Source organism: Salmo trutta, chromosome 13, assembly GCF_901001165.1.
Source record: "Salmo trutta chromosome 13, fSalTru1.1, whole genome shotgun sequence".
Lineage (NCBI taxonomy): Eukaryota > Metazoa > Chordata > Actinopteri > Salmoniformes > Salmonidae > Salmo > Salmo trutta.
The window spans coordinates 70,167,898-70,175,876 of record NC_042969.1 but is presented as its reverse complement, the minus strand read 5'-3'; positions in this window follow the sequence as shown (position 1 = coordinate 70,175,876).

Below are 7,979 nucleotides of genomic sequence, written 5' to 3'. Positions count from 1 at the left end.
ACCACAAGGCGCTACAGAGGGTAATACGTACGGTCCAGTACATCACTGGGGACAAGCTTCCTGCCATCCAGGACCTCTATACCAGGCGGTATCAGAGGAAGGCCCAAAAAATTGGCAAAGACTCCAGCCACCCTAGTCATAGACTGTTCTCTCTGTTACCGCACGGCAAGCGGTACCGGAGCGCCAAGTCTAGGTCCAAAAGGCATCTTAACAGCTTCTTACCCATTCCATAAGACTGCTGAACAGCTAATCAAATGGCTTCCCGGACTATATTCATTGCCCCCCCCCTCTTTTTTTAATGCTGCTGCTACTCACTGTTTATTATCTGCGCATAATAGTTACTTTACCCCTACCTACATGTACATATTACCTCAATTACCTCGACTATCCTGTACCCTCGCACACTGACTCAGTACCGGTACCCCCTGTATATAGCCTCTATTGTTATTTTATTGTTGCTCTTTTATTTTTTTACTTTAGTTTATTTAGTAAATAACACTTATTATTCTTAACTGCATTGCTGTTTAAGGGCTTGTAAGTAAGCACTTCATGGTAAGGTTTACACCTGTTGTATTCAGCACATGTGACAAATAACATTTGATTTGATTTGTCACCTAAAACAAACTTTTACAGATGCGCAATTGAGAGCATCCTGTCGGGCTGTATCACCGCCTGGTACGGCAACTGCACCGCCCACAACTGCAGGGCCCTCCAGAGGGTGGTACGGTCTGCACAACGCATCACCAAGGGCAAATTACCTGCCCTCCAGGACACCTAAAGCACCCGATGCCACAGAAAGGCCAAAAAAATCATCAAGGACAACAACCACCCGAGCCACTGCCTGTTCACCCCGCTTCCATCCAGAAGGCGAGGTCAGTACAGGTGCATCAAAGCTGGGACCGAGAGACTGAAAAATAGCTTCTATCTCAAGGCCATCAGACTGTCAAACAGCCATCACCAACACAGAGAGGCTGCTGCCTACATACAGACTTGAAATCATTTCACACTTTAATATATGGATCGCTAGTGACTTTAATAATGCCACTTTAATTATGTTTACATATCTTGCATTACTCATCTCATATGTATATACTGTATTTTACACCATCTATCTTGCCTATGCCACTCTGCCATTGCTCATCCATATATGTATATATTGTTATTCCATTCCTTTACTTAGATTTGTGTGTATTGGGTAGTTGTTGTGGAATTATTAGATTACTGTTAGATATTGCTGCACTGTTGGAACTAGAAGCACAAGCATTTCTCTACACTCGCAATACCATCTGCTAACCATGTGTATGTGACCAATACAATTTGATTTGATTTGAACCCTCTGAGTCTACACAATCAGCAACAGGGCAGGAGAGAGAGAGAGTAATGGCCTATGCCTAAACCACACAAAAACAACAATAGACACTATGGAAGACAACGTTTTTACTATCTCATCCTGGAATATACAAGGTCTGAGGTAATCTGCCTTTGGTTGCCCTCTAGGTTACAGAGAGCTGGTAGTTCCATCCACCAATCTACCAGGTGTTACACAGGGAGGAGACTCAGGGGGTATGATAATTTGGTAAAGATCAGACTTAACCCACTCCATTAAATTAATCAAAACAGGAACATTTTACATTTGGCTAGAAATTAAAAAGGAAATAATCTCAACAGAGAACATTTTAATTCACTGTGCTACCTACATCCTTCCACTAGAATCCCCATACTTTATTAATGAAGAAAGCTTCTCCATCCTAGATGGGGAGTTCAACCATTTCCAGGCCTGGTGACATGTACTAGTCTGTGGTGACCTAAACGCCAGAACTGGACAAGAGCCTGACACCCTCAGCACACGGGGGGACAAGCACTTACCTGGAGGTGACATCATTCCCTCCCAAATATGCCCCCCTTGACACAACTACAACAAAACAAGCAACAAAAATGGGTCACAACTCTTGCAGCTCTGTCAGTACATAGTCAATGGTAGGCTTCGAGGGGACTCTTACGGTTGGTACACCTACGGTTCATCCCGTGGCAGTAGTACTGTAGATGACTTTATCACTGACCTCAACCCAGAGTCTCTCAGAGCATTCACAGTCAGCCAACTAACACCCCTATCAGACCACAGTAAAATCACAATCTACTTGAACAGATCAATACTCCACCATGATGTATCGAAGCCAAACAAACTGTATGTTATTAAAACATGGGTAGTGTAGACAACCTACGAAAAACAATTGGCCAACAAATCCAATCGATCCTAGACATCTTCCTGGACAAAATATTTCCCTGCAATATTGAAGGTGTAGATTTATCAGTAGGAAGCCAGAACAGTATATTTTACCTATCAGCTAACATTCTAATTAAAAAATATTATAGCAGAAAACCTAACAAAACTAACAATGAGAAATTGTTTGATGAAGAATGCAAAAACCTAAGAAAGAAATTCAGAAAACTATCCAACCAGAAACACAGAGACCCAGAAAACCAGAACCTACACCTTCACTATGGGGAAACACTAAAACAGTACAACAATACACGAAGAAAAAAGAAGGAACAGCATGTCAGAAAACAGCTCAATGTGATTGAAGAGTCCATAGAATCAAATCACTTCTGGGAAAATTGGAACACGCTAAACAAACAACAACACGAAGAGCTATCTATCCAAAATGGAGATGAAGGGATAAACCACTTTTCCAACCTTTTCAGCCATATAACAAAGAGCAAAAAGAAAACACATATACATGATCATTTGCAAAACTTAGAATCAGCTATTAAAGACTACCAGAACCCACTGGATTCTCCAGTTACATTGGATGAGCTACTGGACAAAATACAAATCTTCCAACCCAAAAGGGCCTGTGGTTTTGATGGTATACCAAACGAAATGATAAAATATTCAGACCACAAATTCAAATGGGCTATTCTTAAACTCTTCAGCATTATCCTCAGCTCTGGCATCTTCCCCAATATTTGGAACCAAGGTCTGATCATCCCAATCCACAAAAGTGGAGAAAAAGTCGATGCCAATAATTACTGTGGAATCTGCGTCAACAGTAACCTCAGGAAAAATGCTCTGCACTATCATCATCAACAGCAGACTCAAACATTTCCTCAGTGAAAACAATTTTCTGAGCAAATGTCAACTTGGCTTTTTACCAAAATATTGTATGACAGACCAGGTATATATACCCTGCCCACCCTAATTGACAAACACACAAAACAAAACAAAAGCAAAGTCTTCACATGCTTTGCTGATTCCAAAAAATCTTTTGACTCAATTTGGCATCAGGGTCTGCTATACAAATTGATGTAAGTAGTGTTGGTAGGAAAACATACGATATTATATAATCAATGTACAAAAACAACACGTGTGCAGTTAAAATTGGCAATAAACCCACAGATTTCTTTCCTCAGAGCTGTAGGGTGAGACAGGGATGCAGCTTGTGCCCCACCCTCTTCAACATATACAGTATATTAATGAATTGGCAAGGGCATGGAACAGTCTGCAGCACCACGCCTCACCCTACTTGACTCTGAAGTCAAATGTTTACTGTTTGCAGATGATCTGGTAATTCTGTGGGCGCCAGGTAGCCTAATGTTTAAGAGCACTGGGACAGTAACCACAAGGTCTCTGGTTCTAAATTCCCGAGCTGGCAAGGTGGAAAATCGGCCATTCTGCCCTTGAGCAAGGCATTTAACCTCCAACAACTGCTCCCAGGGTGCCGATGATGCCGATTAAGGCAGACCCCCACACCTCTCTGATTCATAAATGCGGAAGACACATTTCGGTTGAATGCATTCAGTTTCCCTTTCTGTCCCCAAACAAGGAGGGCCTACAGCAGCTCACAGATTCTGCCAGACTTGGACCCTGACGGTAAATCTCAGTGCAACAAAAATAATGTTGGTCCAAAAAAGGTCCAGTTGGCAGGACAACAACTAAATGTTTTATCAAGACACTACTGCCCTAGAGCACACAAAGAACTATACCTACCTTGGCCTAAACATCAACAGCACTGGTAACTTCCACAAGGCTGTGAACGATCTGAGAGACAAGGCAAGAAGGACTTTCTATGACATTAAAAATAACATAAAACTCGACATCCCAATTATGATCTGTCAAAAAATACTTACATCAGTTATAAAACCCATTGCTCTCTATGGTTATGAGATCTGGGGTCCAATCACCAACCAAGAAATCACAAAATGGGACAAACACCCAATTGAGAGCGCATGAAGAATTCTGCAAAAACATTATTATTGTACAACGTAAAACCCCAAACAATGCATTCAGAGTAGAATTTGGATTGTACCCACTAATTAACAAAATCCAGAAAATCCAGAAAAGCAATGCACACACATTCCACCACAAAGCCTACAGAGATGAACCTAGAAAAGAATCCCATCAGCCAGCTTGTTCTGTGGCTCTGTTCACAAACACAAACAGACCTCACAAAAACCCCAGGACAGCAACACAATTAGACCCAACAAAATTATGAGAAAACAAAAAGATCACTATTTGACACACTGGAAAGAACCAACCAAAAAACAGAGCAAACTGGAATGCTATCTGGCCCTGAACAGAGAGTACACAGTCGCAGAATACCTGACCACTGTGATTGACCCAAAATGATGAAAATCCTTATATACAGACTCAGTGAGCATAACCTTGCTATTGAGTGAGGCCGCCGTAGGCAGACGTGGCTCTCAAAATAAGAAAGGCTAAGTGCCCATTGCCCACAAAATGAGGTGGAAACTGAGCTGAACTTCCTTACCTCCTGACAAAGTTATGACCATATTAGAGACACATATTTCTCACAGATCACACAAACCCACAAAGAATTTGAAAACAAATCAAACATTGATAAACTCCCATATCTATTAGGTAAAATAACACAATGTGCAATCACAGCAGCAAGATTTGTAACCTGTTGCCATGAAAACAGGGCTACCAGTGGAGCACAAACAACACTGTAAATACAACCAATATTCATCTGTTTACTTATCTTCCCTTACTATTAATACTACAACTATTTGCAAGATCTCAAAACACTGTACATAGCTGATAATATAACATTTGAAATGTCGTTATCCTTTTGAAACTTTTGAGTGTAATACTGTACATTTGTATAATGTTGTTTTGTGTTTCTTCTCACTTTTACTTATTGTTTATTTCACTTGCTTTGGCAATGTAAACATGTTTCCCATGCCAAAATAGCCTCTTTGAACTGAACTGAGAGAGAGAGACAAAGAGAGAGAGAGGGGGTGGGGGCTAAGCAAAGAGAGGGGTGGAGGGAGAGAGAATATGAGGGAAGGATGGAAAGAAGAATGGGGGAAGACAGAGAGCATCCCGTTTCCTCACAGAGAGAATCATGGCACAGGATGGACTATACATCCTTAAAACATCAACTCTGGGCTAAAAATATCTCCGGCGCTGCACAGTAAAGGGGCGGGGTGGAAATGGGGTGGGGGTTAGGGGGGCATGGGAAGGGGAGCCAAGTGGGATAGTCAGGAGGAAAGCTAGTGAGAAACACTTCTCCGGAGGACGGTTATGTTGGGATAAGACTGAGTGTGAGTGAAAAGGGGCAAGATGGAGAGGGGATGGGATGGGGGGGAGTATTATTTAAGCAGTTGTAATCTAACCCACTGGCTGTATCTATCTACCTCCACAGAACAGAACCAGGACTCAAATGAACTATCCTGTCATTAATTATAGGCTCTGGCTCTATAAACACTTCTCTCAGCCTGACCTGGTGGAGGGAGGGAGGGAGGGAGGGAGGGAGGGAGGGAGGGAGTGGAGGGAAGGGAAGATGGAACCATGGGTTAGGGGCTCTGCTGTTCTCAGGGTGAGCATTAGCAGGCCTCCATCGCTGTAGCAGCTGGAGTACCTATAGTATTGTGGGGGGTTGTAGAGCTAAGTTTACATCCCTTCAGATATGTTAATGAAACCAAGGCCTGGTAAGAATAAGGGAGCGTATGAGTGAGGGGTGGCAGGAGCGATGTCTTTCCCAGGGCAGACTGGAAGAAAGCATAGGCTCTGGACTGGACACTACCCAGACCCTGGTGAAAATCACTCACTGACAAGCAGCAACATCTTCCCTCTCATCGCCCTGCCGTTGATAAGCCTCGCTGCACCTTCACAGATCACAGCATAGAGGAGCTGAGTGAGCCTGGCAGATCTACTTGTGTCACTTATGTTGCTATCAGCGCTAACACAACGGGACTAGGATGGAGTTGCTGACTGATTGTCCAAAACAAACCGAAGACAGAGTCACATGGGAGGCTGTTTTACACTGTCATCTCCCTCTTTACAAAGCAGGCAAGTCACTCCAGCTGACCCCTCTCTCTCCAGCTTCACGTTGTGCTGCTCTCTTACTCTCCTCTCTACCCCTCTTCTCTCTTCACCAGCTTTCTCTCACGTCTCTAATGACAGTATGTGTTTCACAAGCATTCAGAAAACCCCTCTTCTAATTACATGACAAGCATCTCGTTCTGGGCAGCTAATGAAGAGGAATAGTTAGTGCCGGTGCTGGGACCGGGGCCCAGGCTGGGGCTGGACAGAGGAGGGGAGGGGGCTGCGTGGGTGTTCGTTTTGGAGCTCTGCCAGCAGCTTATCAAGGGCATGCTGGACTCAGCATCTTGTTCTCCCTCCTCTTTACTTCTTTTCCCCTCTCTCCCCTTCTTTCATCTTTATTTTCTGCTTCTTGAGCTAAAACTAAGTTTAAGGCAGTCAGTTAACTCTGAAATGTTTTACCACACTGTTGTATTTGAGAAGAGACATATGGAGGGGATAATTTCAATCCCTGTGTTGCAACTTGCAGTTAGTTGGTACATTTGCTGATCTTGAATTAAAATGCTAAGAACAAACATTCCATTGGGTCAAAATCAAACTCTGTATACGTGCCACAACCTCCAAAAATGCATTTGCATTGCTCTTTTACCAAAGTGTTCAAGGGGCTCTAAAAATACTTTTACTTTCTGTCCCCTTTACTCAAGAGGTGAAGTGGGAAGCATTTGTTTTAATAGTACTGTGACAGTGTCATGACCCCGTAGATATTTCAAGACAACAACTTGTGAGCTGAGATGAGCAACAGTCAAATGCTGGGGGAAATGCTCTTTAGATTGAACTCAACAACACAGTCCCTGACTGTGGAGAGAGAGAGAGAGAGAGAGAGAGAGAGAGAGAGAGAGAGAGAGAGAGAGAGATAGATAGATAGATAGATAGATAGATAGATAGATAGATAGATAGATAGATAGATAGATAGATAGATAGATAGATAGATAGATAGATAGATAGATAGATAGATAGATAGATAGATAGATAGATAGATAGATAGATAGATAGATAGATAGATAGATAGATAGATAGATAGATAGATAGATAGATAGATAGATAGATAGAGGGGGATTCAGCATGTGATTCTGTGAAACCAGGTCTGTCAAGGCAATGCTTAAACAGAAGATCCCTGTCCTGGGCCATCCCTCATGAAACACTCCAGAAACATGAACCATCTGGAGCAATTGCACGCTCCCAAACCATCAAATACTGAGGATGTTAGTCTGATTTAGTAGGCCTATTTAGGCCTGTTTAGACAACTTGCCAAAGGGATTGGTGCCTTAATTAAAGATAATATATCTCCCAAGACCTCTGCTTCATAGTCAGACTGCAACAAACTCACAGTTCTTTGGGTCAGAGTGAGACCTAACCTACCTAACCACTGCCACTTCTGTATAAACACACTCAAACCAATACAGAGAGCCTTTCTATGACTTTAGTATTCATTGAGTTTAGTACTCCAGTGTTTCACACTTTCTTTTTCCCAATGTCAATATAGCTTCTTAGCCTTTTCAACGACCTAAAACTCTACCACAGTGATCGCACATGGATAATGTAATACAATATGACATCCTCACTTTAGTCATTTGAATTGAAGCTTTAATAAAAAAATATCTCGGCAAGGAATAAAACAAGTCTTGAGCAGAAA